Source organism: Apodemus sylvaticus, chromosome 13, assembly GCF_947179515.1.
Source record: "Apodemus sylvaticus chromosome 13, mApoSyl1.1, whole genome shotgun sequence".
NCBI lineage: Eukaryota > Metazoa > Chordata > Mammalia > Rodentia > Muridae > Apodemus > Apodemus sylvaticus.
Genome location: NC_067484.1, coordinates 96,600,522 through 96,606,152, shown reverse-complemented (window position 1 = coordinate 96,606,152; position 5,631 = coordinate 96,600,522).

Genomic DNA, 5,631 nt, shown 5'->3' with positions numbered 1-5,631 from the left:
AAATCTTCAGTTTGAACAGAAAATGTTTCCACTTCATTTATCATTTATTTCGTAAATCTATTTATATGCCTATATTTTATCTGAATTTTTCAAAAATATCTTTAATAATATGACCTGTCCAATATAATCCACTATTTTATCACACACAAGTTAGATGAAAATTTTCAGTCTTATCTAAAAATATCACCACTTCCTTTTTCAATTATATTCTACATGCATTTGTATGCCTATCTTTGTATCTGAATTTCTTCCAAAAAGTTTTATATTATCTATTAGCTTATGTAATCATCAATTTTATGAAACATGTTATATGAATATCTTCTGTTTTATCAGAAAATGTTTCCACTTCATTTTTAATTATCTTCGAAATGTATTTATATGCCTATTATTTTATCTGATTTTTTTCCAAAATATCTTCCATATTATCAATTAACTTATATAATCCTAAATTTTCTCACACACAGGTTAGATGAAAATCTCCAGTATATTCAAAAAGATAACGGAAGTAGATATTGTGGATTATATAAAACAGTTCATAATTGAAAATTTTTTGGAAAAAATTCACATAAAATATACCTGTATAAATACTTTTATGATATAATTGATAAATGAAGGAGAAATACTTTCTGAGAAAACCAAAAATTTTCATATAGCTTACGTATCATAAAATTGAGGATTATGTAGGTTTATTGATAATATAACAATTATTTGGAAAAACACTCAGTTACAATGATAGGCATACAAATGCACTAAGAATAAAAATACTCAGATACAAAGTTAGGCATACAAATGCTTTAAGAATGTAAACGAAATCTGAAGTGGAGACATTGATAAATGAAGTGGAAAAATTTTCTGTTAAAACTGAAGATTTTCATATAATTTATCTATCAATAAATTATTCAGAAAAACACTTAGATACAATTCTAGACATACAAATGCATTTAGAATAAAATTGAAAAAGAAGTGTAAAATTTTTTGAATATAATGAAGCTTTTCATCTAACATGTTTGTAAAAATTGAGAATTACATAAAGGTTTAATAATATTGATGATTACATAAGATAATAGATAATATAAAAAATTTTTGTAGACTCTCAGATACAATAATAGGCATACGAGAGCATGTAGAATATAATTGAAAAAGGAAGTGGCAGCATTTTTAGATAATACTGAAAGCTTACATCTAACTTGTATGGGATAAAATTGTGGATTATCTTGGACAGTTCATAATATTGAAGATATTTTGGAAAAAATTCAGATAAAATTGTAGGCATATAAATACATTTACAATATAATTGATAAATGAAGTGGAAACATGTTATGTTAAAACTGAAGATTTTCATATAATTTATGTATCAAAACTTGAGGATTATGTATGATAATTGATAATATAAAAATTATTTGGAAAAACACTCAGATACAATGCAAAGCATACAAATGCATTAAGAATATAAATGATAACGGAAGTGGAGATATTTTCTGAGAAAATTGAAGATTTTCATAAAACATATGTATGATAAAATTGAGGATAATATTGAAGATTTTTTGCAAAAAAATTCAGATAATATATTTTGGAAAAAATCAGATAAAATTATAGGCATATAAATAGATTTACGATATAACTGATGAATGAAGTGGAAACATTTTCTGTTAAAACTGGAGATTTTCATATAATTTTTTTATCAAAAATTGAGAATAGCATAGAATTATTTATAATACAAAAAATTTTTGGAAAAACATTCCGATATAATGCTAGGGATACACATTCATTTAGAATATAAAGGAAAACAGAAGTGGAGACATACTTTTTTTGAAATACACTCTGATAAAAATCTAGGCATACAAATGCATTTAGAATAAAAATGAAAAATCAAGTGATGATATTTCCTGAAAAACTGAAAATTTTCATCCAAAATATGTATGATAAAATTGAGGATTACATAGTGTTTTTGATAAAATTGAAGATTTATTCAGAAAAACACTCAGATACAATTCTAAGCATACGAATGCATTTAGAATACAACTGAAAAATAAGTGTATTTTTTGAATATACTGAAGATTTTCATCTATCTAGTGTGTGAGAATATTGAGGATTGCATAGGATATTTGGTAACATTGAAGATTTTTGGAAAAAAATTCAGATATAATAATAAGCATATAAATCCATTTTGGAGATAATTAAAAATGATAGGAAACATTTTCTGAAATAACTGAAGATTTGCATAGAACATGTTTCATAAAACTGATGATTACATATGATCATAGATAATAAAACTTTTTGGAAGAAACTCAGATACAATGATAGGCACACGAAAGCATGTAGAATATAATTGAAAACGGAAGTGGTGACATTTTTAGATAATACTGAAGATTTACATCTAACTTATGTGTGATAAAATTGTGGATTATATTGGACAGTTCATAATATGGAAGATGTTTTGGATAAAATTATAGGCATTTAAATAGATTTATTATATAATTGATCAATGAAGTGGAAACCTTTTCTTTTAAAACTGAAGATTTTCATATAATTTATGTATCAAATAATTGAGTATAACGTAGAATTATTGATAATATAAAATTTTTTTGGATAAACATTCATATACAATGTTAGGAATACAAATGAATTTAGAATATAAATGTTAAGGGAAGTGGAGACATTTGCTGAAAAAAAACTAAAGATTTTCATAAAACACATGTATGATAAAATTGAGGATTATACAGGATAACTTATAATATTGAAGATTTTTTGAGAAAATTCAGAAATTATAATATGCATATAAATATATTTACAATATAATTGAAAAATGAAGTGGAAATGTTTTCTGACAAAACTGAGGATTTTCATATACATATGTGTAATAAAAATGATGATGACATAGAATAATTGAAAATACTGAATATTTTTAATAAAAACTCAGATAAAATGGTAGGCATACAAAGGCATTACAAATATAAAGGAAAGAGAAGTGGAGACATTGTCTGATAAAACTGAAGATTTTCATAAAATATGTATGATGAGATTGAGGATTACGAGGCATTATTGATAAAATCACAGATTTATTTATAAAAAATTCAGATATAAAATAGGATAATTTATAATTTATAAAATATTTTATAAAATATTTTTTGAAATATGCTCTGATACAAATCAAGGCTTACAAATGCATTTAGAATATAAATGAAAAACTAAGTTGCAATATTATGTGAAAAAATGGAATATTTTCATACAACATATGTATAATAAAATTGAGGATTATTGTTTTTGATAAAAATGAAGATTTATTCAGAAAAGCTCTCAGAAACACTTTTAGGCATAGAAATGCACTTAGAATAAAATTGAAAAATAAGTATAGATAATTTGAATATAATAAATATTATCATCTATCCTGTGTGTGAGAATAGAGGATTACGTAGGATAATTGATAATATTGAAGATTTTTTGGAAAAACTCAGATAAAATAAAAGGCATATACATACATTTAGGAGATAATGAAAAAATGAAGTGGTAACATTTTCTGATAAAACTGAAGATTTTCATATAACATATATATCACAAAATTGAGGATTAGATAGGATAATTCATAAAATACAATTTTTTTGGAAAAACAATCTGATACAATTCTATGCATACAAATGCATTTAGAATATAAATGAAAAATGAAGTGGAGATATTTTCTGAAGAAACTGAAGATTTCCATACAACGTATGTATGATAAAATTGAGGATTACATAGTGCTTTTGATAAAATTGAATATTTATCTAGAAAAAGACTCAGATACAATTCTAGACATACAAATGCATTTAGAATATAATTGAAAATTTAGTATACATATTTTTGAATAGAATGAAGATTTTCATCTATCCTGTGTGTGAAAATTGAGGATTACATTGAGTAGTTGTTAATATTGAAAATTAAAAAAAAAACACAGATAAGGTAATAGGCATACAAATAATTTTAGGATATAATTGATGAATGAATTGGTAACATTTTCTGATAAAACTGAAGATTTTCATATTACATATGTATCACAAAATTGAGCATTACATAGGAAAATTTTAAAATAAATTTTTTTTCAAAAACACTCGGATAAAAATCTAGGCATACAAATGCATTTAGAATATAAATGAAAAATGAAGTGGAGATATATTTTGAAAATACTGAAGATCTTCAATTGAACATTGCATGATAAAATTGAAGATTACATAGTGTGTTTGATAAAATTTAAGAAATGATTCAGAAAAACACTCAGATACAATTCTAGGCATACAAATACAATTATAATGAAATTGAAAATGAAGTTTGTTTCATGAAAATAATGAAGCCTTTCATTTAACATGTTTGTGAAAATTGAGGATTACATAGTATTATTGATAATATCTTAATTTTATTGGAAAAAAATTTCAGATAAAATAATAGGCATACAAATACATTTAGGATACGAGTGAGAAATGAGGTGGTAACATTGTTTGATAAAACTGAACATTTTATATGACAAATGAATCATAAAATTGAGGATTACATAGGATAACTGATAATATAAACACTTTGCATTTAGAATATAATTGGAAAAAGTAAGTGTAGATATTTTGTGATAATACTGAAGATTTTCATCTAACCTGAGTGTGAAATAATTGAAGACTAGATAGGATAATAGATAATATTGAAGAGTTTTTGGAAAAAAACTCAGATAAAATAATAGGTATATAAATACAAATAGGAGATAATTAAAGATGAAGTGGAAATATTTTCTGATAAAAATGAAGATTTTGATATAATATGTTGCCTAAAACAGATTATTGCATAAGATAATAGATAATATAAAAAATTTTGGAAGAAAATCAAATACAATGATAGGCATAAGAATATATATAGAATATAATTGAAAAAGAAAGTGGCAATATTTTTAGATAATACTGACGATTTACATCTAACTTTTGTGTGATAAAATTGTGGATTATTATAGGAAAGTTCATAATATTGAAGATATTTTGGAAAAAATTAAGATAAAATAATAGGAATATAAATACATTTATGATATAATTGATAAATGAGGTGGAAATATTTACTGATAAAACTGAGGATTTTCATGTACATATGTATCATAACATTGAGGATTACATAGGATAGTTGATAATATTGAATATTTTTAATATAAAACTCAGATGAAATTATAGGCATACAAATGCATTTAGAATATAACGGAAAATAGAAGTAGAGACATTGTCTGATAAAACTGAAGATTTTCATAAAACATGTATGATGAAACTGAGGATTACATAGTATTATTGATAAAGTTAAAGATTTATTTATAAAAACACTCAGATATAAAATAGGATAATTTATAATTTATAAAACAATTTATAAAATAATTTTTTGAAAAATGCTCTGATGCAAATCTACACATACAAAAGCATTTAGAATATAAATGAAAAAATGAAGTGGAGGTATTATCTTAAAAAACTTAACATTTTCATGCAACATATATTTGATAAAATTGAGGGATACATAGTGTTTTTTATAAAATTGAAGATTTATTCTGAAAAACACTCAGACACAAATCTAGGAATACAAATGCTTTTAGAATATAATTGAAAAATGATTATAGAAATTTTTAATATAATGAACATT